A 26,428-nucleotide genomic window follows, 5' to 3' on the forward strand; every position below is an offset into this window, starting at 1 on the left:
CCAGTCAGTTTTTTTCTGAAAATATACACAACGTTAAGCCACAGGCTGAGTTTTCAGTATGTTGTAAACATTCTCCCAGCAAGAGCAAAAATAGCCCACTTTGATTCATGGCCTGCCAGCGTTTGCTCTTAAGAGTGGCCAAGAGGAGCAGAGAAGTTGGGAAAGGGAAAAAACCATAAGAGACAGAGACACAGAGAGAGAAAGAGTGAGGAGGGAGGAGGGAGTGCAGGACTGAGACAGAGACATACAGAAAGAGAGAGACAGAGAGAAGGAGAGAGACAGAGAGAAAGGAGAGATTTCAAAGTAAACCAGTAGTTCCTACTACCCCGGAATTTTCAACTTGCTAAAAACTTCAGTTGAACAATTCAAGGGCAAACCTTACTTGGAGGCTCCTTGGGTAATATTAGGCACCTTGATTGTGTGCGGGTAGCAGAGCCGTTGCCTGCCTGCACCTGTGAATTTAGAACACTTCGATTTTCGATTCATGAAAACATAAGCATAGAAGGAGACAGCTTCCACTGACATCCAGAATGAATTTCTCTGCAGGGCTCATCAGTACATTATTATTGTGAAGCAATCAGGGGTTTTCCAGCCTGTCCCAATTTTCCACGTATCTTGCACTTAGAGACAAAATAATAACCAGAGTCCATTCAGATTGCAGAGAGAGGGGAAAAAATGCAAGGAGAAATGGTGTTCATGAGATTTATAGTAGCACAGAGAAAAGGCTATTCAAAAGAAACAATGCTGATTATGTTAATATTTTACAGGTTTTTAAACATTTAATGTTATTTTTGTTTCATTGTTCTCTATATATTTCATCACAAATTCACAGTTTTTAACAGTCACTTTTTTAATAGGGACGTTTAACTGAGTTTTAAAAATTGCAATACCTATTTGGACTCACTGCACTTTCACATCATGCAAAGGAGTTGGCTCCTGGATCTCACTGACTCAGTTTCAGGACTGATGTTCACTATTTCGGCCCACAGTGTTGGCTCAATTTAATGATATATCTGATTCCAGTGACTTTATAGATTACCAAGAAAGCTCCAGTTTTCTGCTTTAGCCAGATTCTGGCATTCAAATCCCAATTTTACAACTTAATTGTGTAACTGTGGCTGAGTTAAATATTTCCTCAGTGATTCAGTTTCCTTATTAGTAAAATGGAGAGAATAATAATACGTACTACATAGGGTTGTTGTGGAAGTTAAATGGGTTGATATAAATTAAACATTTTACTCACAGACATAGAAAACAAACTTACGGTTACTAGGGGGAAAAGGGGTGGGGAGGGATAAATTGGGAGTTAAGGATTTGCAGCTACTAATTACTATACATAAAATAAAAACAAGTTCCTACTGTACAGCACAGGGAACTATATTCAATACCTTGTAATAACCTATAATGATATTCTCACATCCAATTTTTACTGACCAACTCCTCTGTGCCATACTTCCTCTGAACACAGAGTCTTTGCAACTATAGTCCCATTTGCCTGGAATGTTTTTCTCCTTTTTATTTGATTAAACTCTATCAATCTTTCAGATCTTAGCTCAAATGTCAATTTCTGTTGGAAGCTTTCCCTGAACCTCCAGAAGACATCAGATTCTTAATGTCCTGAGTTCCCTTCCTGCATAGCATTGATCAGAGTTTGTAATATGCTTTTGGCTTTTATTACATGATTACTGTATGCCTTTTACTAGGCCATGTACTCCTTAAAGGCATAGATCATGCAGAATTTTGTTCACCATTATGTTCTCAATGAGGAGCAGAGAGGAGATGCTCACTAAGTGATGGTGGCCTGAACCGGTGGGTAGGGGTGCCACCGCTGTAGTGAGCATTAATGATGAGAGTATCAATAGTCCTGCCCTCAAGGAGCCAACAGTCAACTGTTGGAGACTGGAGGCCAGTCTGGAATCAATGTCAACTGTCCAAGTGTATATGAGCAAGGCCTGACCAAAGGCAGCAACAAGGTACTGGCTTGACTTGGCTCACTGGCCTAGTTACCTGCCCTGGCAGCCTCCAGAGCAACTGAGGACACAGTCCCAAGGACCAATGAGAATCTTGCTAGTAAAGCAGAATAATGTGTCCCTTCAGAAAGCTGCATTTGGGAATTCTCAATTCATATTTACTCTCTGCTCAGTTGCTAGCTGGAATCTCCAAGAAGCTTCTCTTTATTTTTGCGTCCAGATAACTAACAGTATTTCTGCAAAACTTTCTTCTTGCAAAGTAATTTTACATTTTAGTTGCGTGTTCAGCACTATTTGTGATTCTCCAAGGTCTACTCTTTTTGGAATCTGGCCTGAGTCTACTGTTCTATGCATACCACGTGACTGTATCTTCAACTCTTGCTTGGTGTTTCACTTCCAGGCATACTCAATCCATCTATGTAGGATGGAGGGAAATAGAGATGGGAGGACTTCACCTAAGTCAGCTGAGCCTGTATCTTTATTTCTACTTTTTTTTTTAACTTTTAAGAACAATAGCTTTACAGTGATAAACACTGTCAACATGCATTTATTAATGACTGCTGACTATCTTAGTGGGCTCTGAAATAGAGGACTTAAGGTTTTAGACTTTAGAACCACTGTCACCAGCTGGCAATCTGACCTTGGGTTAATTAATTTCTTAATGTATTGAACCATAGCTTTCTCTCTGTACTATGGGCATGGTTTTAATACCTGCATCATCAGACTTCTACGAAGTTTAACTGGGGTCGTTCATGTGACATGCTTAGAATCATGCATGTATAGAATCAGTGCATAATAATGGTAGAAATAAAGATACTGATGTTGATGACATGCTCCTCAATTGTGAAGTTCATCATTACTCAATCCAGGAATTCAAGGTTTTCCTGGACTGACAATGTATCTAGGTATGTGGTAGAGGCAACTTGATTTATCTCTGGAGGAAGGCAGTTTCAACTTAAGGCATATATAATTCCTACAAACACTTTTTGAGGACAATGACTAACATATAGTTAAAAATGATCAAGCACACAAGGAAACAAGGCAACAAGAATGAGAACCAGCAGAAACAACGAAAAGCAAAAACAAAATTAAAAAGACTTCAGATACTGAACTCATCAATAAAGCATTATAAAATGACAATTTTGAAATGTTTAAATAAATAAAAGGCAAGCTTCAGAATGTCTACAAGTTACTATATACACCTACAGAAAATGGCAGAGATGAACTCTGAGTATCCTTATAGCTGAATAGATTTTCTTTAGCTGCCCCATTCACCTTGGCCATCTAATCAGCCTGTTCTGCCAAATTCTAATTTTAGGTCTAGGCCTGGCCTTGAACACTAGTCTTTATGGACTGGGGTCCTAAAACATGCTCTTTGGTATTTGCCTTTCCTTGAGGAGGAGGGTTGATTCTACTTCCTGTACTTCCTAGACAGAGTTGGAAATCTTCCCATGAAGCGACAGACATCCTGGGACCTCAGCTTGTTTTAGGGTAGTAGCAAATCTCATTCCCTGCCTTCAGTCCACTTAGGTTCCTATTTCACAGAAAACGGGCCTCCAACTGGTTACAAACATAAGGGAATGTATTATTTCACTTAACATAAAATCAAAAGGGAGTCTAGGCTTCAGGGTGCGTCAAGTAGCAGTTCAGCAACAGATCCAGGTTCTTTCTTTCTGCCTCACTATCCACACCGCTGGCTTCATTCTATAGCTAGTTCTACTCATCATCTCAGGATGACTGTCAAAGGCAACCAGACTTACATGTGTGTTTGTTCAAGCCCCATCAGAGAGTGTAAAAGAGGCTCTTTCCTAAGCCAGTGGATAAAAGTCTTCCCTATGGTCTGATTGGGCCAACACAGATCATAAAAACCCAAGGGTCTAAAAAGATTTATTGATTGGCTTAACTCAGAACTCCTGAACCAATCACTGGCAAGGAAGAATTCATTTATATAAACTGTTAGCCCACTGACTGGTCCATGGCTCTCCAAAGGGCTGAAACTAGCCCTGTAAGGAAATGTAAGGGGCTCTTCTTGTCTTCATGATGATCTGAGTGGAACAAGTGGATGAGAAGCTAAAGGTCTTGCAAAGCATAAAGAGGACTGTGATATAGTTTCACACAATGCATTGTCCTCTGATCTGTAGGACATTAAAAGATAGCTTTATTGAGATATAATTCATATACCACAGAACTCACCTATTTAAAGCATACAACCTATTTTTTGGTAGCTTATTCAAAGTTGTGCAACTATGACCAAAACCAATTTCAGACCCCATAGCAATCACTCAGCCTCATTCCCACCTGCACCCCAAACACACATAACCTAGAAACCTAATCTATCTTCTGTCTCTCTAGATTTGCCAATTCTGGATATTTTATATAAATGGAATAAAACAGTATGTGGCCTTTGGTGACTGACTTCTTTCACTTAGTATAATGTTTTCAAATTTCATCCATGTTGTACCATGCATCAGTACTTCTTTTTTTTTTAAGTGCAAAAAATACTTCATGATACGGATATACCACATTTTATTTATCCATTTGCCAGTTGATGGACGTGTTGGTCCCACTCTTTGACTGTCATCAGTAATGCTGCTTTGGGCATTCACATATGTGTTTTTGCCTGAACACAGGTTTACATTTCTCTTGGTCATTTCCCTAAGAAGGGAATTGCTGGATCATATGGTAACTCTTTGTTTAAACTTTTGAAGAATTGCCAGATTGTCCAAAGCATTTTATACTCTTACCTTATCTGCAGATGGAAATGTCTCTGTTCCTAATTATTTGAGTACTTTATATGACCCTGATTTACACGTAAACATAAAGCATTATTTCTCAAGGTACTTCTGTACACTAAATTTTCTAAAAATGCAGCCCTTGTGTGAACTGAGGGGATGAATTCACTGTGCTTTCTTTGGACTTTTACTAGGAGTTGGTTACCATTTCAGAAAAATCACTTCACTGACAACTACACCGTTCGTTATATTTGAGTTACCAACCCAACATACCTTTTATCAGTCTACACCAGTGGTTCTTAACCAGAGGCGATCTTGCCCACTGCCCCAGGAGTCAGCGGTAACCACTGGAGACATTTTTGGTTGTCTGCAAGATGGGCGAGAGGTGCTACTGGCATCCAGTGGGGAGAGTCCAGGGATACTGCTAAACATACTGTTGTGGGCAGCCCCACAACAAAGAATTGTGCAGCCCAAAATGTCAGCAGTGCTGAGGTTGAGAAACCCTGGTGAACACTCACAGTTCTCAAATTCACGGTGTATCTTCCCTCAAGCACAACCTTCCTACTGCTTATTATGTGCTTTAGTGGAGACTTGCCTGGGCATTTTCTGATTGAAATGCGTATCATTTTATTATACAAAATATTTATGTATGTGCTGTATGTCAGTTGGGGAGTTATATTAATTTTATAAAATATGCATATCTGAATTTCATTTCATGATGCCACAAATTACATCAATCTGCTAAATTAGGAGCCAGTGGTTTGGACCTCACTGAAAGCTGGGCTGGATTTTCTCTGTGACCACTGGGCCCTGGGAGAGAGGGATGGACATCAAGGGGCACTGGAACTTGATGAGGAAGGAGGAAGAGGATTCTAGGAAGACAGTCAGCCGTGGGCACTGCAGTTTCCAGGGTTTGCCAAGATTCTGGTTTTAGATCTCTAAGAAGACTGAATGTATCCCGAATGCTTAAGATACCCTAATCATTTCATAACTCCTTTTCTTTTTTTGCTTAAATTCATTTCAGTAGATTCCATTATTTGCAACCAAAAAAGGCCAGAAGTAAAACAAAGGCAAGTGGGAAAGTATAACTGGGAAAACACCATACAGCATTCTTAGAAGCGTGAAGAGGAACTGTCATTGATATGATTTAAACCTGGTTTTCCCAACGGGTCTTATCAACAGCAGATGTTGCTGAGGAACGTCTCCATCTACAAATAAGACCAGAGATGGAGAAACTGAACTTTGATACTGAGAATGGTGCAAAGCCTACATGGGGACAGCAGCAACCCCACAACAAAGGATCTGTCATGGGATGGATAAGAATTGAACAGATTTCCTGCCCAAGGGGAGTGGACGCTCTGAAACTTTCTGCTACTCAGCAGTCAAGCCACACATTTCTCCGCTGATCTCTGAAGAACGAGGTAGTTCTGTGGTTGACTCATTAACCTTTTCCTTGCAGTTAAAGAATTTAGTGTCTGTGAGAATCTCAGCGTGTGGTGCACATGCCTGTACATGCTTGCTTTGGTTAAAAATCAGATTCCTGGATTCCGCCCTGAAGGATCATTATCTTGGTAGGCCTGGTGGGCCCCTAGGAACCTGCATTTTAAATAAGATGCTTTCCCTCCCTTTGACTCCCTTTGACTCCAGCTCTGAGACTACTGCTGTAGACATAATATTCTAGTCTTCGTTCTTGTCTGAGGCAAGAGCTGAGAAAGAGTGCCAGAGTTTTTCCTGCTGCAGGGAGCTTACTCAGCAACGTTTGTCAGCCTGGCTTTTTGGCCATGTACAGAGGGCCAGAGAGTCTCTTCTGAGGCCGCCTGACACTCCCGCTGCAATGGAATTTCCTTTGCTGCAGAACATGTGGCCTGCCTCACGCTGTGTACAGATTTTGCTGCTACACAGTAAGATTTCCCTGAAGTGCCCTCAATCCACCAATGGTCAGGAATGGGGCTTGTGGGGCCCCGGGGTCACATGATGCTCATGCCTGGTTTGGCCACAGAGGGGAAAGTGCCCATTGTCACCCCTCAAGGAGCTGGCCACTGATGATATCAACTGCCTTATGAAATATGCTACTCATGCCTTGTGCAGGACTTACTCCTGATAAAGACCAGGGTTAGAGGAATGGATAGACGTATTTCTGTATGTACACAACCCCTGATGGGCTGAGGTTTCTGCTTCCAATGGACTTTGATGTGGAGGAGAAAATACATTTCAGCAAGAAATTCTTGTTGGAGAGAAGTCTGCATGCCCTCCCCCCACCTTCCAAAGGCTCCCGAATCAAGACGGAAAGCAGGCCCCAAGGAGGTGAAGGGCTGAAGTGCTGTGGAAAATGGTCATTTCAGTGGTGGGGGTGGAGCGATGACTCATTCATGAAACAGAATCAAAGAGAGGCTGGAAAGGAGAAATGTATTTGGTAGCACACGGTTGTTTTGCCTTTTTCTTTCATGGAATGGGGGCAGGGGCTTCAAGAAGAGGGAACGCAGGACATAGAGTTGTATTTGGGTAAGTGTCTCCTGCCAAGGCCAAGCATGTCCTTAAAAAGAATTACAGACCATCTTGGTAACAGAAGTGGTTCCAGCTCTTTGTGAATAGAAAATGCCAGGCACTCATGTCACCACTCCTGCCTGTGACAGACACTGCCAATGGGTCACTGTACACAGTCTCATTCGAGGCAGCCATTAGTAATCAATCAGTTAGTAGATGAGCTAGAAGATAATTAAATATTCCCCCAGGGAAGATCTAAGAGAGTATCTCACACTAGATAAGAAGTAGGAACAAGACTAATGTCCAGGTTCCAAAGCTTCCTGAATCTTGGAAGAATCCTCTGACTCCCTTCTAAGGACTATGGGAACCCTGGGATAGTTTAAATCAATGATACTAAGAACAACCATCACTTATTAACCCTTTCCAATGTACACTGAACTATTTTTCTGTCATTTCATCCTCACATCAGTGCTGTGAGAGGGTGGCATTCTCATTTTGTAGACGAGGGAACTGAGGCTCAGAGAAGTTAGTAAACTTGCATGAAGTCACCCAGCTAGGAAATGACTGAGCTGATATTCAGATACAAGATGTTTGAGCACAGAGTATCACCTTTAAGCTGACACTCAAAATCCAGAGCCCTTGTGTCCCAGATGATCTCCCTCGGTCTGGGTGAAGATGAGGTGTTACAAAGGCACAGCCCAAGACAGACTTTTGGCCAGCTCCTTCAGATTTGTTTATCTCCAAAATCACCTGTGTAGAGATCTCTGCCATTCACCAGCACTCTTCTCTGTGGCAGGTGGGCCCTTAGGAAGGAGAAGCATACAGAGATTGTAAGCTGACACCTCGCCCCGGTCATTTCCATGACTTATGAGCACAGAGCCAACACGCAGTTGCCAAACACTCTTGCGAGATACTAATTTTCCTCGGGTCCCAGCTGCCTGTGAGTCCAGAAAGAAAGCTGGGGCAGCCCCAGGGTCAGCTGAAGGAACAGATGGGATGAACAGAGGTGACACCCGATCACTCCTCGGCATCTGCTGAGTGGGTGGCGGCTGCTTCGCCTGGCCGATGCCTTGACCCAGCTAAGCCTCTTGGTCAGCCTGGTGCCAGCTGTGTGGTGTCACTCATCCCAGCCCTTGGGGTGACTTCTGCTTGCAGAGGGTTTCCTTCAGAAAGTCAAGCTGAGGGTGCTTCAATTTTGACCGTGTGTTGGCCTTGAGCAGGCAAACCCCCTGGGCTAAAGAAGCATCCAAGATGCCCAATTCCAGGCGGTTTCCTGCTAGCACCAGTCTATCTCCAGGTACTTCCTTTCTGGACATTTGTCCATCTGACACCAACAAAACTTATATACTCGCTATGGCTGGTGAACTTTTTTAGAATATCATGCTAAAAGAATGAAGGAAACTGGCCTGTTTGGATCCAGGGCCACGTATCTCATTCATCATCGATTTCGTCAATAGTTACTGAGCACCTATTACGTGCCAGCCCTTACTGGGACATCGTCAAATCAACGATGAAAAAGTCAGCTTCATGAGCACCACTGTGGAATTTCCAGTCTCCTGGAAGAGGTGGAACCATACGCTAGTGAGAAACAGGTCGGTATAATTATGATTTGAGCAGAGCTAGAAAGGAAAAGAGCCTTTCCGAGACTGATGTGTGAAGACCCAAAAGCAGGAAAAAGCTTGGCTTGTTCTAGAAACGGAAAGGTGGCCACGGGGTTCTGGAGTGTAGTGGGCAGTGGAGGTGGGTGAGAGGCTGGACCAGGAGAGACAGGGATGATTAGATGGTGCAGTGTCATGCTAGGGAGTTTCAATTTTATTTGAGGTTCACAGGAACCCACTGAAGGGTTTTAAGCAGGAAAACAGAAAAATCTGGGCAATGTTTTAAAATAATCTTTGTCTGTAATGTGGAGGATACTTTGGACAAAGCTAGAGCAGAAGAAGTAATGCAATTTAAGAGACTATCCCAATGCCTTGGGCTAGCTAAGATGTCTGTCATGGGAATGGAGAAAAGTTGGCAATCTCTCCAACCGATTGATTCTTGCTGGTCATGAGGGAACAAAATGACAATAGGTGTACGGCCTGGGTGATTTGACTTCTCCCTTGTGAGTTTAAAAATTCTTAAACTAAAACCTAGTTAAACTTGCACATCTAATAATGTATTACGTGGAAGTAATCAGCAATAGGACACAGATTTTCTACAAGAACGTCCACCACAGCACTGTTTATAGTAGTAAAAAATTTTAGTCTGAATGTCCCAAATATTCAGCCCAGGGATTTGTTTAACATATCATAATTCATCTATAGAATGAAATTTATGAAACAATTATCACATATATAAAAAAATCTATTTAACGATATGGACAGATGTCCATAGTGGAGAAATTGAGTGAATAAGGCATATTTGAGATCAACATAAACAAAAGGATGCCATTTTGGGGTCACATGTGCAAAGAAAAAAAAATCTCTCAAATAACTTCCAAGCAAATATTAACAATGATGAACATTAGGTGCTAGACATTATGGGCCATGATAAATTTTTTTTTCTCATGTCATTTTCTGTTTATTCTACTATATATTAGAGTAGTATTTTATATGATTTTAAGAAGGCAATTTAAATAATTTCCTATATGTAGGTAGTGGATTGGTGGTAATAAACTTCATATAAAACTATGTTTGTACATTTCTGTGTTATAGCTAAACACATGGCTTTACTCACTGAGCCTTGGCACGTGACTTATATCTTATTTTCTCTTCGATCTTGCTTAGAATGTCCTTTTCCTGCCTTCTGGAATATCCTTCCCACTCTTCCTTCTTTGTATCTAAATTCCCTCTTTCATAAATAGGGTGACAATAAAATTTCTCATATAAATTAGGACACTTTTGAGAATGAAAGGGGTCAGTATTATTTCAGGACAAGGGGTATGAACTAGAGTTCTTGCAGCCAAATCAGTACATCTGGTCAACCTCTTACAAGTCCTTGTTCATTTTGCATCTCTTCTGTAATACTCTCTTTCCCATTTTGAACTCTCATCATTTACTTCATCCTCTGGCAAGAGTTACACGCATATCATTGGTTTTATGTTCTTTTCTATAGAGTTCTTTACACCTGCGATTGTTATTGACCATTTCACCTGCTTGTTTTGTCCTTCTCAACTGGACTCCAAGATCAGTGATGGCAGGCACTGCACTGTCCAGCCACCCTCCCTCACTTCAATACTAGTACAGTGTCTCATGCCTAATAAATGCTCAATAAATGTTTTCTTTATTTAATAGTAAAGTTATTACATCATTCCAGGCAAAGGGGAAAAAATTTACTCAGGTCAGAAAGAGAGTGAAGGCAAGCCTCCTGGGAAGGTGCAGCTAGCAGACACACTGCCAAATCAAACCAGGTTTCCAGTTGTCCAAGAGTCGGGGAGCCCTATCGAGGTACTCTAACCCAAACTGTGGAAATTGGGAACAAATGCTTTTGGAAACTTCACATGTTTGGGGGTGGGAGATGCTTTGCAGGCTTGTTGGCCACATGGCAGTTTCAAGTTTTGGTACACAAGGCTTGGGAGTGAAAGTCAGATGTGATTAAAAATACAAGTCTTACAGATGTCTGGATGCTGTTCAAATTCCCAAACGTGTGATAGAAAACCCAGTTGCTTTCCAGATTTTTCAGATGGAAAAAAAGGCCATTGTGGCCCCTCTGTCTCTTTATTGAATGGGTATGTTCAAGTGACATTTTAAATTTGTAGTGTTATCTCAGCTGCTTGTTTACGTTTTTAGCGGCCCTGCTCACTGCCTTGAAACCGAAAGCAAGGTAATTGGAGGAACATGTGACATGTCCCAGGAGACGAAAAGTCCTTATTATTTTTAGCATATGTTAAGCAAGCCTAGGTAAGTGCAACACACATATAAACATAATTTATGAAAGTGAAAAAAGTATAAAATCCTGGATATTGCCTCCTTCGTACCAAAACAGAGCAAAATTATTTTCTTTCAACATTTTCCTACATTCCCATTTTTTATAAAAGAGAATTTAAATTTTATTTATTCTACATATTTTTTTAACAAACATTCTCTAACCATGTCCAGCTGTCTGGCTTTGTTTATCATAACCTGCTTACTCATCATCCACTTAAACATACTATCTGGACGGCTGTCTCCTTCTTCCCCAGCTGATTTGCTTTCAGTCTTCATTTTCGCTTGAACTTGAAGTCCACCTCTTTTTCTCTGGGGCTCAAAGGAGTTGCAAAGACCCTAGAGATGTTTCCTTGCAGTGGGTTTGAGAGGTATGTCTAATTTGAAAATTCACACCCCGCCCCCACCAAAGAAAAGAAGGAAAAAAAATTGGTCTTTGTTCCACAGGCAGAGGACAAAATGGGAAAGAAAGGCACTCTGTTTTGCCAGACAAAGACAGGCTATCGATTTTCATAAATCTGCATTCCCAAGACAACTGCTCATGTCTGGTAAGAGGTCTATTTCTTTGAACTTACACACCAGAAAGTATTTTCTCCCTTGTCTCAGAAACTGAAGAATACAGTTAATAATAGTAAAAACTTAAGTAATGTAATGTGGATAATTTTGTTAATTTCAACAAGCCTATTTTATAAGGATGGAAGTCCTGGGGGTGGGAAAGTGGCCCCTCGTCAAATAGAAAACGTCATAAACACAACTTCTGCAAATATCCTTTCTGGTTTTCTAGGAAGCATTATTTGCAACCATAATATATGTATGTGTTTATGTATCATTTTGCTAATTATAAGATGGACATTTAAATGTTTTAATCAAACAGTGAGAATCTGGAACATCTCAAACAGGACTGACAATCTATGATTAAAGCTATTTTGCATCATAAAGTCAACTATTACCAACTTTTACTGGTTTTCAAGTCTTATGTTTTTTCTTGTTCTGTTCTTTCTTCTCCTCCAGTTTCAACCACCAACCAACTAACATTCCTGTACAAATAAAACCCTAGCCATATACACATACCGACACCAAGCAGGCCTAGGTACAGTTTCTGTTAATCTTAATCCATTTCTTAGTGCAGTTTTATAGCTGGCTCTTTGAGACAGACTGGACTTACATTACTAAAATTGCTTAATCTACACACACCCCTTATAGAATGAGGTCCCATGGATCATGAAGCATAAATGGCATAGATCAGTTCAAACAACACACCGAAAGAGGCCAAGACTTCACGTTTAAAAGCTGACAAGTTATTCCTGTACGTTCATAGGCTGAGAGTCCCAGGGTTGAAGTTTTGGGGTCACCTCGTCCAGGAATTCCAACCTGGCCGATGATCTGTCACTTCACATGTCTGATAGACATTTAATATTCTTGACCTCTCTTCTAGAGATTTTGACTCAGCAGGATGGAGTGGTTCCTGGGGGTGCATTTTTATTGGTGCTTCAATAATCCTTGTGATGGAGCAACATAGACAACACTCTAGACTCCACTGCTCAGAGTGTGGTCCATGGAACGGCAGCATTAGCATCACCGGGAAGCTGGTTAGAAGCACAGAATTCCAGGTGTCACCCCAGGGTCACCAAGTCAGCATCTGTGGTTTAGCAACATCCCTAAATGATTCACGTGCACGTTGAATATTTGAGAAGCTCAGTGTAGCCACTTCATCATATTTCTGCAGCCCCAAACACGATTTCATTTTGTTTTATTTCATTGAACTTTTGGGCAGCTAAATACGTCCTATGAGTTTGTGTTTTAAATATCAGTTCAAGGGGCTGTCATTTCATGATGCTGAACTTACTGGTTGAACTAATGAGTCTGGTCAAGTGCGTGGTGAGTCCTGTTGCAAAAAATGGGCTCTCATAAACCTCCCCCCAAATCATTAGCCAAGACAATTATTCATTACAGTGTCAACCAAAATACCTACTTGTGTGATGGAATTACTCCCGTTGTAAAGCCGTGTTCAGATGGGAGCTGGGTTGACTTGCAGTGACTTAACAGCCGGCTGCGCCTCTTACGTCTTCACTGAAGTCATGGTGCATTGGGTAAAAGCCTGGGTTTTGGAAAGAAAAAGAACTGGATTTGAGTCCCGGTTCTTCTGCTTATTACCGAAATGTTCTTGGGCATTATTTTTTTAACTCTTTGAACCTCAGTTTCCCCCTGGGTTAAATGAAAATAATAAGAGGCCTTCCCTGTACTGCATCTGATGGAATGGCTTTAGGGAGTAGTTATTTTTGTTTTCTTTTTAATTGAGATACATACAACACATCTATTACAGAATTCACTTTTTAAAAATGTGTTGGGAATAGTTTTGTTTTGGGGCTGGTTTTGTTGGATTTTGAGGACTGTGTTGGTAGTTTTTTTTGTTTCGTTTTTTACTGAAGTATAGCTGATTCACAGTTTTGCATTAATTTCTGGTGTACAGCATAGTGACTCAGTTATACATACATATATATATATATATTCTTTTTCATATTCTTCTCCATTGTGGTTTATTACAAGCTACTGAAAAGAGTTCCCTGTGCTATACAGTAGGACTTTTTGTTTATTTATTTTGTGTATAGTAGTATGTATCTGCAAATTCTAAACCCCTAATTCATCCCTCCTCCCTAACCTCCCAAGGGCCAGGAAACTTTACCAATGGGCAGTCTATGTACATACAAGCAAATTAAGAAGACTTAAGTAGATCTCAGTAATTTCCAGATCCTTGTGGTCCTATTAGAGACACCAAGGACATTAGTCATGCATATGTGTTTTGTTTAGAATGAATCCTCTTTGCTTCAACTCTGAAGCTAGTTCTTGTATACCTGACTTCATTTAGTACTCATTATTGAGCTTCCAAGAGCCACAGGACTTTTGAGGAACATTGGCTTTCTCCGAAAATCATTTATTGAACAAGGCCAGTCCAAGAGGGATTGGAGTAGGTGGCAAATCACAGTAGGTGGCCTTGCCTCCAGCCCAACATTTGAATTCAGTGATTTCAGGTTAAAACAAAATTTTAGGGCAGGGGCATAAAAGTCACCAAAAACTAAACACATAGCCTGGAGTTTGGCAGTTGGGGAAGAAGGAGCATGGATGGTTCCTTTGGGGACTGGTTATCTACGCACGTGAGTCTTACATCCTGTTCAATTCCACCCCATCTTATGTCTTCACCTACTGCTCCCAGAGGCATTGCCCACTGCTTGGTGTCCTCAGTATCAAAAAAAATCCCACTGGTATTTGCTCAAGCACTAATCTGCTAATTATATACAAGCCAATTCACAGCAAATATTCACAGCAAAATTATTTTTCCTCCTATAGTAACTTGCATTAGCAATAAAAGAAATTGATAATAGTAACATTTTCTTCATTTACTCAATGAGCTAATTTTTTGGAATGATTATATTCAGCATTGGGTCTTTCTATCAATCACTTGCTCTTCATTTCTGCTGTTGAGAGTAGAAATAAATTTGACAGTGCATAGTGAGAAACTTCAAATGTTTCTATTTTTTTGAACATGGTATTTGGACTGTCAACCCTTAGGTGGAATACAAAAAAATTATTTAAAAATCCTTACTTCTACCTAACAGATTTTCTTTTTCCCATGGAGTTGCGGGTTAGCAATTTTGAAACTGCTTTCTGTGTAAACTAAGATTGAGCAAATAAGTAAACAGATTGTGGATAGTAGTAGCCATGTTTCAGATTATTGGAGAACATGGTTACACACATGAAAAAGGGTTAGAAGAAATTCCATTCTGTTTAATTAGATTTGGAGGTCATTCCAACTAGAGGTCATAATACACTCATTATTTTAATATATATAGCTATGAATACAGTTATAGATATGGATACAAACAGAGATGGGTGTATGTATATACGTATTTGGATTCTCTGGCTCTGTAGGTTGAGAGGATCTAGAAGCAATAACACGTTGGTAGCCACGAGCACATCTATTCAAAATATTTCCCTCTTAAAGCAATTGGGGCCCTTCTGAGAAATAGACAACTTCAGGAGAGAGGCAAAAACAAACACAAACAAAACCAAGATGGACCTGGAACTTCGTATTATTCAATAAAGTATGAAGTGCTCCAAGAATTTGGGGACGTGCCAGGAGAACACAGGAGCCAACGTGAAGGAACCCCCACTGGCTAAATGTGAGCATCAAAATAGTGATAACAACAGATTATGAGCTACTGCATAAAACAGGAAACCACAAGTCCATATGGATATAAGTAAGTTAATGAGTAAAAGAAAAGCGAAGTTTCTCCTTACAGGAGAATGAGCCTAACAAATGCAGAAGGAATGATGGAATTGGAAAATCATTTGGCAACCATCACAATAACTATTCAAGCTACAATAGTCAACAGTCAATAGATACTAACACCAAAGGGTCAAAGGTTGATGAGTAATGTGATACTTACAAGCTTTTACAAAATACGTATTAATTACAAAGGGGGAAAAGGTATCTTTATAGCAAAGAAATTGGCAAATAACACCTTAACCAAGTGATCAAAGTCAACATCATGAGTAATGGGGCCTTAGGAAGAAAATAGTATCACCTCCAGAGTATTCCTGCCCCAAATGAATAATCTGAAATTACTCATGAGGACATATCCAAGAAACCCAAAGCGAAGGAATCTTATAACATAACTGTCCTTTATTTTTCAAAGATGTCAATGTCATGAAAGACAAAGAACCTTTGAGGATTGTTCTAGTTTATAGAAAAACCAGAGACACATGATAACTGAAAACAACATATAATTCAGAATTTTCTTTTGCTGTAAAGATTATTATTAGGACAATTGGAGGAATCTGCATAAACTCTGTAGATTAGGTAATATATACTCCCAGTGTTAATTTTCTATCTTAATTCTTATATATGGTTATGCAGGAGAACATCCTTAATTGTATGAAGTATGTAAAGATGTCTCATGTCTGCAAGAAATTCTACAATGCGAGAGGGAGAGAGAGGGAAGGACGGAGAGTGTATCATAAAGCAAATGGAGTGAAGTGTTAAAATTCGGGAAATCTAGGTGAAAGAATATATGGTAATTTTTTATACTATCCTTCCGACTTGTCTGTAAGTTTTAAACTAGGTCAAAATAAACAGTTTAAAAAATGTACCGTGGCTAGATAATTGCACTTATAAAAAATCTCTCTTAGGGATATGAGTACAGGTAACTATTTATGTACAGATATGTTTATCAAAGCATTAATTACAATAATGAAAAATTAGAAAAAGGTACATGTTGAATAGGAAGAGAATGACTAACTGATTATACATAGCAGTTCAAAATATGTAGCTAGTAAAGTGGAGTTTTTCAAATAGATATAACTGGGAAATGCTGTAATAATAATTATAAATATGAACTCAATTATACAAAATACATATAAAGAGGAAGCACACTAATGTGTTAGTGGATTATTTCTTTAAAGAGAAGTGAAGAGGTAAAGATTTTTTTCTTAGTTTGTGTTAATTTGTTCACATCTAATGTATTTCTAGGGAAAAAGGAAAAAAATTGTCTTATTTTTATATCTCCTAATTAGAGAGTCTCTTTAATTTATGCAACAGCTAGGTTTTCAATAAGAGAATTTCTTAGTCAAAAAGGAGAAAAACTATTTCAACCACAAAATTATTTAAACTGTTGGGCACTTTAGAGACCTCAATTTATAAACAATTAGTATGCTAATTATGAATTGCAAATGGTCAACACTTTGGTGGTTTAATGAGTTTTTTACTGACTGTATTTCAAAGTAATATGAATACACTTATATGTCCTGAAATATGCATTTATTCTAGCTCAGATTTGCCCTCCTTCTAATAAACACAAATTCTACACATCATATACCCTTCCAAAACGTGAGTGCTGACCATGGGAGGTGGCTTCTGGTAAACCAGCAGGTGCTTTCTGTAGAGAAAGGAAGACAACACCAGAGGGGTGGGAGCAATGACTTCCCTCTCATTTAAAGAGCTTATAAAATGTTGTCAAGGCAAGAACTTGACTGAAGATGACATAAGAATATTTTAAATAGTTGATAATCATGGGTAGTTGTATACATTTTTTTAATATAAAAATCTCCATGGTTATATAAATGCCTAGAGAAGATCCACTGGTAATTTGAAACTTTAACAAGGGACGTGAAGGACGCTGTACCAACATTTCCGTGGTGGAGAATCTTCTTTGGAATCAGAAACACATGGTGTTTATTGAGGATTTCTCTTTTGGAGACGGTTGGTTTAGGGACCTTGACATTTTTGAAATAACAGAGATTGTGCAGAATATACCTTCTTACTGAAAGAAGGTATAAGAAGAAGAATTCACATAGGAAACATTTGTTAAGCAAAATTTTAAAAATTCTTGAAGTTGGGGTGTACCAAAACCAAGATTGTAAATGAAAGCCAGTAATCAACGAGTATTTATTGAGCATCTTCTGTTTGCTTAGTCCTTTCCTGCCCTTTATTGCTAGTTTCTAAACTGGAAAGCCTGAAAAATATAAAAATAAAAGTTGTCTTGCAATGCCTTAGTATCATCTTCTAGGCTTAGTGTCCCAAATGCTCAAGGAAGACAGCTCGGCTGATTTGTTTATGAGAGATAGAAATTGAGTTTGAGCAAGAAATCCCGGAAGCTGGGCTGCAGGTAAGCTGGAGGGCTTGGCAAAGGCAGACATGAGGCAATGTTTCCATTAGGGATGATTGGAAAAAGAAAGAGGCTGGAAAGGAAATATGCATGTGCTGTTGGATTGCCAAGAAGAACATGACTCACCAATGAGAGATTTGTTATCTGAGCCTCTAAGTCCCTTCTTGAAAAGTGATACTTTTCCTGAGGTGGACTGGATTCAGGAAGAATGAGATGTGGGAACCTGGATGGGTTCCATTCCAAGGGGGAGGGATACGAGACTGCACTCTGCCGCCAGTACCTCAGAGGTAAGGTATTGAGTTTCCTCTGGACCGCATTACAGACATACAAGCCTGATGGGCAGTTGGAGCTCAGGAGCCCAACCAACTCAAACTAGCAAATCTCTTGCACTGAGCGTTCAATCTATCATTTCTTCCTTCTCCTCCTCCTCCACATTTTCCCCACATGTTGAAATTCTGCTTTACTTTAAAGGTTAAGGCATAAACAGTCTCCACTGAGGAATCTTCCCTGATCTTTTAAGCAGGAACGAATTGCTCCCTTATTGGTGCTTTCATAGAACTTCGTTTCTTCTTCTTTTTGTCAGATCACATCTTGGGTTGGCATACCATGCCTTCTACTGAAGCAACTGGTATAGATGTTGGTCTTCTCTGCTACTGTGAAAGCTCTTTGAGAGCAGGGACCAAGTTTTATCTTGTTGTCCCTAGACTTTCACTAAATGCTTTACCCAAAGAGAAGATCAATAAGTATTTATTTTTGGAGTTGCATGGAAGAGGTCTCTCTGTGTGAGATGCATGCATATAGTGAAGACTGTGAGAAGACAGTAAGAGCTCTAATTGGGTGGGGGGTGTAGGTGGATGTGATGCAGGAGAGAAGGGATCTGGAGTTGTCAGAAAGCAAAGTCAGCTCTATCCTTTACTTTTTCTTCTGAAATGAACCTGTATGTTGATCTGAAGTCAATAATGATGCTCAAGGCACTGAAGATGAAAGTGAGGGCAGCATGGTGCTGCTGGAAGAATGCCGATTCAGGCTCTGGATGTCTACCCATGTGACTTGAAAACTCCATTTAACCTCCATGCAACTTAGTTTCCTCCCCTGAGAAACAGAGACAGAACAATTGCTCGCCCTCTCCACTGGTTCATTGTCAAGATCCATGAGGTCACTGTGAAAACGAGGTCACTGTGAAAATGACTTCACTGTGAAAAGGACTCCTTATGATTACTGGACCAGTATCATTGGCATCAGCTGGGAGCTGGTGAGAAATGCAGAATCTCAGGCCCCACCCTAGACTTCTGAATCAGAATTTACATTTTAACAAGGTCTCAGGCAATTTGTATGCACCTAAACAGTTTCAGAGTACGATTCTAAAGGGCTATAGAATATAAGTGTGATTGTTACAAAGTTCATGTGTGTCAGGGAAAAGAAACATGGGCTCAGTCCTGAGGACTCAGCATTGGAAGGGGAACCAGACTGGTGAGTGAAAGGATGCTGGCATGCTTGGGTCCTACCAGTCAGGCAGGAGGCAAGGGTCTTCCTCTGTTGCATACAAAGTGGTTGATTTGACAATCCCTCAGACATGTGTTCCTCAGATGCCATCTTTGCTTAGTACATTTTCCTATACTTTTCCCTCAAGAAAACTCATTTGTCCTATATTCATCTTTCTCAAGAATCCTTGCCATAAGAGCTGTAGGTAACCTAAAGAACTGATTCAGCATTAATGAGTGCTAAGTTTGTATCTCAGATATTTGCATTATGTTAGAGACCTTCCCAGGACGTACTTTTATCCCAAAGAGTTGAGTATATGGTGGAACATGTGGTGCATCAAGCAGGACCCAAGGGGCTCATTAAATAACACCATGTAGATCATCGCAGCTAGTGATGACCATATAAATGAAATGAGTATACAACGGAGCTGATACTGGAACCCAAGTTGGAGCAATGGCAGAGCTATCCACTGAAAAGAATGCAAGACATAGAAAACAGACTTATGGCTACTGGGGGTACAGGGGGTGGGGAGGGACAAATTGGGAGTTCAGGATTTGTAGGTACTAACTAATATATATAAAATAGATAAACAACAAGGTCCTATTGTATAGCATAGAGAACTATACTGAATATCTTCTAATAGTCTATAATGAAAAAGAGTATGAAAAGAAATATATATATAATATGTATAAATGGATCATTATGCTATACACCAGAAATTAACACAACACTGTAAATTGACTCTACTTCAATTAAAAAAAAAACACAGCGGAATATAAAAAGTACCTGCAGATATCTTAACTTTTAATGCTATAAAAAAGATGTTACAAAATTTAGGGGAACTCGTTAGAACACAAAAAAGAATTTATCTCTTCATAATTTACTTCTGATGGAGATAATATGTTATCCTGTAAGTCAAGACTTTGGATAGTAACTAGAATATTCTTTAAACTTTATCCTCAATTTTATACTTGGAAAATTAAACCAAAAATGCTCACCACTTTAATTACATCTTTATTTTGCTTGTTGCTAAATTGCAAACAGTTCTAATATGAGAACATGATGAAGGTTAATTGAATTTGACCTGGAACAAATTTCCACATGTTACTGTGGAAAGATGAGAAGTTTTGTGCCCAAATTATATATTCTTCCTTTATATTTTTCAACAACAGACTCTAAAGGACAAATAATTTTAAAGATATTTTTGAGCTTATACAGTTAAGAAAGGACAGAGTGAGTATTAGTATATATTTTCTATTGAATTTTTTAAGAAAACCACAATTTTGTGCTCTTGTCTAGGTAAACAGTCCCCTGGTCCTGGGGCAAGGTCCCCCTCTTTCCCCCCAATACCAAAATCTGAAGATGCTTAAGTTCTTTACAGATAGAATGATAATTCTGATCCGTGTTTTGCTGAATCCACAGATGCAGAATAAGTGGCTATGGAGGCTCACTGTATACACATTCTACCAGACGCGGAATATCACAATTTTAATTTCAGAAGACCAGGACTTTGTAATGATGTAATATTAATACAGTTCATAATAATGGTCCCTGAATTGATCCTACTTCTTTTCTATTAGTTACAATGTTTCGGGCTGAAACACAAGTGATGGGGTCCTTCTTAGACATTTGGGAACACAGATGTTTAACTGCTAACTAAAAGAAGTCATTTAAAAAAAATAGCTGGACCACAACAACAAAAAACCTTTTTGCAAATATGTAATATTAGTGCATCTGTTCTAAGGATGCCATGGAATTCTCTCTAGCTCTATGCTAACATGAAGGCAGAGAAGACTTAAACGTACAGGGAAGCAGGAGGCTGTCGGGGGTTAGAAGCATGGGTCTGATGTCAGTCATGGCTTCAAGTGCAGCCTCTACCACTTTCTGTGCGAATGTGAACAGGTTTTTAACCCCTAGCTCACAGTTTTCCAATAAAAAGATGACACAAGCCATATCTGCAGGGTGTAGACAGGATTATTGGGAGAACCGGATGGGATAATCCATGTTAACCTTGAGCACAGGACCCGCCATACTGCAGTTAAGAGAAAGCTATTGTTATTGCAACTCATAAATGTTACCTCTCATTATTTACAAAAAGAAAAGGATTTCTGATTTCAGTTATACATGGGGGCTCTGGATGAACCTGGGGTGAATTTGAATTGAAATTGTTGGAATTTGCTTTAGAGCTTGGCCATTCCTGTCCCCTTCCTGTCTTCTGCTAAACTGCCAAGAACTGTGGCTTCACAACGGGTCCTGTGATTTAAGTCCCAGAAGACAACAGTTCGGACTCCTTAAGAAAATGGAGTCCTGATGGACATATGTATTTGTGTTTGTGCCAGGCCCCTTAAGATGCCCTAAAATTGTGCCAGGCATTGGGTTTTCAGAGTCCTACCAGATCTGAGAATTTGAAAACCAATGTCTAGCACATGATGGAGAATTTGATAAGTAGACCAATGTGCACTAGATAATATTCCCCAAAGATCAGCGAAGCACTCTTAGTTCAGGCTGTGGTTGACACTTCTGTTCTTAATCGAAACGTTTCTCTAAAGGCTAGTGAGGGTCTTTGCTAGAGACTGATAGAGTATCTTGAGGGAAAATAATAAATTACATGTGAACTTTTTCATTTTTACGTGATTATGGTTTAAATTTTATTGTTGATGTGTAAAAATGTGGATGAAATTCTCAGCAGCTGGTTTGAGGATTTTGTTAACTGAGGAAATGTAGCCTTTGCTGAGAAGTGACAATCAGCTAGCTGTGGGGTTGGAGAGAGTGTTGGGTGGGGAGAAGTTCTCATGGAGAAAAAGGTAATGATTTGATAAGAATCAGAGGCTGGAGTGGAGACAAGGGGCTAATGGAGACTGACCTGCTACATGAGGAAAGAGAGAAGATAGAGAAACCCACTGGTTTCTTGGAAAATAGCCCTGATACAAGAGAATGTCTTGTGGAGACCTTGTTGAGATCAACATTGTGGGCTCTGAGAAAGCATCGTCTTTCTCTTACTTAGAAGCTTCCACAGAATTTAAATGGCTCAGCAGAGCTTATGGTTTCAGATTCGTTCTGAAAAAGGAAGAAAGGTGCTGAGCCCGCCCCACACTAGGCATGAGGAACAAGTCGAGACTGTGTGGGAGAAAGCCAACAGATGGTCCACACAAGTGGCGCATGCTAATTGTGGAAAAGTGAGAAAATGTGGGTGAGCAAGAGGAAGGAAAGAAGCCATCCAGATTAATACCACCCCAAGATAGCTGTTGGTAATGCACTGATACCTTCTGATCCTTGTTCTAGATTATTGTGCCAACTTGTGTTGTTCCCTTATCCTTTTTTTTCTTCCTAAAGAAAGTAGGATCCACATAGTATATGCTGCTTTGTAAGCTTTTTCATTTGTTTAACCACATGGGGCCATCTCTCTACCTGTAAGATGTTACTGGTGGGAGCTATGTAACATACTGATACTAGAAACACCGATTTCCTGGCTTTTGCTATTATAATTACACGTGTGATAAATATCCCGAGAGCTAAATCTTGCACACTTATCTGGTTATTTCCTTCAGATAAATTTTCCCCCCTCCCTTCCTTCCTCCCTCTTACCCTTTCATTTATCTGCTGACCAGCAAATAGTTGCTGTTTTAGTGTGCGCTGCTATACCAAATTATATTATAGACTGGGTGGCTTAAACAACAGACATTTATTCCACAGTTCTGGAGACTGGGAAATTCAGAATCAAAGTGATGGCACGTTCAGTTCTTGGTGAGCACCCTCTTCCAGATTTGCACATAAGCATCTTCTCTCTGTGTCCTCACATGGCAGAGAGAGGAGGTGGGGAGGGAGGAAGCTGTCCTTCCTCTCTTATCAGAACACTAATCCCATTATGGGGACCACACTTTCTTGACCTCATCAAATCTAGTTATCTCCCAAAGGACTCACCCCCAAATATCATCACATTATGGGGTAGAGTTTCAACACATGAACTCAGGAGGGACACAAAACATTCAGTCCATAACAATTGCTGAATGTTTCCTCAGCATTGGGGGATTTCGATGAGATTCTGGAGACACAGATCTGTTGACCTTCATGTGAAAGATACAGGCATTAATCAAACAGCTCTATGGAAAAAATATTCAATAACTACTGAAGCAAGGGTGAGGCCAAGGTGATTTATGGTTCCATGGAGACCTAGACTGGAGATTTGGCTAACTGAAGGAAGTCATGGAAGACTTTATTGAAAAGGTTAACACTTGAGATGGAATATGAAAAATGAATGGGAATTAATCAGGGCAAGAGAGAACGGAAGAAGATCACAGGGAGAGGGAAGGGTGGGTGCAGAGGCTTCAGGGCAGAAAGGAATACTCTAGAACAAAGGACTAAAGGAAGATCAGTATTATGAAAGTTGATGTAGCCAGGAGGCTGCAAGGAACTGCTAACTGAAAAGAATATGATATTTCCAGGCCTTATTTTAAGTCAAATTGCTGAGTGAACCTAAGAGAATTTGAAAAAAAGCATATAAGAAATACCACTTTCATAGTGTTTCTGACTCTTTTCAACAGCCCATATACCTGAATGCTCACCTGGGCTGGGCGCGAAGAAGACGCACACATCACCAGCACAACACATCAGCAGAGAAATGAGGTGGGCCCAATCACATTGGGTAGGCTCCATCAAAGGACCACTTCCCCAGTCACTAATCCTGGGTCCTATCTTTTCTCACCCAGGAGAAGTACGGTATCTACAGAGCAGAACAATGTGGACTCAAGGCAAGAATGCTATCGCTCCATGATATTCTTGGACAAGGAACAGAATTAGAACACAATTTCATGAAAATGTGCAACATTTCCCCACATGCCTATTTGTAGCTAACACTGGTGAGGCTTCGAAGGAAAGGCGCATTTATGACCCAAATGTGATATTTGGCAATCACTTCTGCTTCATTTCCCCCCTCACCTGGGTACCTCTGTGTCTGCTGCAATCAACAAGACCATGCCAGTGGTCCCGCTTTGCCTGATGCTCATTCTGATGCAAGACAAGGGTGTTAGGTTGCATGTCTCATCTTGAATTTGGTGATTTTTCACAGGAAAATTGAAAAATGAAAAAAAAACCAGGAAAAGAAAAAAAATTGAAAATCAACTCTTGTTTTATTTGCTTTCCCAATATTTGATCCAACACGTAACCTGGCCTTATTTTCATACTGATGAAAATTAGACCACATTGCATAATTGATGTCATTTTTCCACAGGGAAACTTGGCAAATTTTATCCATCTTTAGTTATGTTTAAGGAGATGGTTCATTTTAAAATCTGTTCTTGTCTTAAAATATTCACTTACACTATGCTATAACTTTTCTAACTTCTTTTTCAGAGGATTTTCTTGCTTTTGTTCTCTTTATTAGTGGTCTAGAAGGACCCCAGTTTAAAGCTCTTTATCTGTACTTTCAGAAGGACCAAGCTGGTAGCAGTCTAAAGTGAATAGCTTAGTTTCAAAGCATGTTTTTTTCATTCAAAACACAAATGACTTAATTGCTAAAGAACTGAGGGGAAACAAACAAAGTGGATTGCTAGGAAAGCGCTCCCCTCAAACCACTACACCCAGTGAAAATAATTACAGTAATACCCCTTATTCACAGGGAATATGTTCCAAGACCCCACAGTGGATGCCCGAAACCATGTATAGAACCAAATTCTCTATATACCAGGTTTTTCCCTATACATACGTAACTATGATAAAGTTTAATTATAAATTAGACACAGTAAGAGATTAACAACCAAAATAATAAAACAGAACAATTATAACAGTATACTATAATGAAAGTTATGTAAATGTGGTCTCTCTCTCTCTCTCAAAATATCTTATTGTACAAATTTAATGCCTTTTCCATCTTAACTAAGCACTCAGCAGGCAATGTGGCCATAACTTTTGCAGTTTGAGCTAAAAAAAAAAAAGCACAATCAGCATGAGTTTCTTTTTCCTTCTTCACAATTTTATGGGTAGAAAATTCATTCTTACTATAGATTTCAGCAACCGCAGCATACGAGTTTTTTCTATCATTATGAAGTCAAGAACTTTCACCTTTTCACTTAAAGTAAGCACGTTATGCCTTCTCTTTGGCATATCCAACTTGCCAACATCACAACTTTTGTGCTTTGGGTCACTCTTAAGTAAAACAAGCTTACTTGAACACAAGCACTGTGATACTATGACAGTAAATCTGATAACCAAGATGGTTGGATTATCAGGCCAACCAAGACCATCCTGGGTGGGACAGAGAGGGACAGCAGGAGATTTCATCACCCTACTCAGAAAGGCGTGTACAGTTCACAACTTATAAGCTCTGTGTTTCTGGAATTTTCCATTTAATATTTTAAGACCGTGGTTGACTACAGGTAAATGAAAACTGGAAAGCAAAACTGGACATAAGGGGGGGACTACTGTAATGGCAATAGAGAGTGCTCCATCAAATCCCTTTTCTTTTACTCCTAAATTGTCCTTTTTAAGTACATATTCAGTATGCCAAATATTGACCCATTTAGGCCAACCATTACATGGAGCCTGGCACCAAATTTTTAACAATGGTTCAATAAAACACAGCTAACTGGCTCTGTGCAACTGGAATATGTGGATAAGATCTCAAAAATTTTCCAACAAACACAATTCCATGGACGCTTAGCCCACTCAAGGGTTTCTTCTGAGCTCTCAGATGCTACTTAAATCACTTTTTAGCAACTGAAATTTCTATTCTCCTCTCTTTATAACATTGTCTTTTCCACTTAGAGGAAACATGATCTTGTTCTTTCAAATCCATTTTCAAGATAAACAGAACAAGATTTCTGTCTCACAGCGTGCCAAGCTTTGTTGGGAATAAAAACAAAGAGAGAAAGAAAAATAAATATAGCGACAATTGTTCAAAGCAGGATGAACGAAATATATGAAGCAAACTGTGTGAGAGGCGCTGCCAGTGGCAGACTAGGGTAGCTCATAAGTGTCACCGAGAATTAGGGTTCATCAATAATTTCACCCCAGATACACCTCGTCTCCTCTTTTTCCAGAAATTGTGATTGTGAGGCCACATTGATAGGATATTCCACCCCTGAGAGTTGCTTTATTCAAATTTCTTTTTCTTTTTGTGGTTTAGTGGCAAGTGAAGCAGGTTGGGTTAGGAAATTTGGGGTTTTGTCCCAGCTCTGCCATTAGTCAGCTGTTGTCTTAAT

The sequence above is a fragment of the Vicugna pacos genome, chromosome 17 (assembly GCF_048564905.1).
Source record: "Vicugna pacos chromosome 17, VicPac4, whole genome shotgun sequence".
NCBI lineage: Eukaryota > Metazoa > Chordata > Mammalia > Artiodactyla > Camelidae > Vicugna > Vicugna pacos.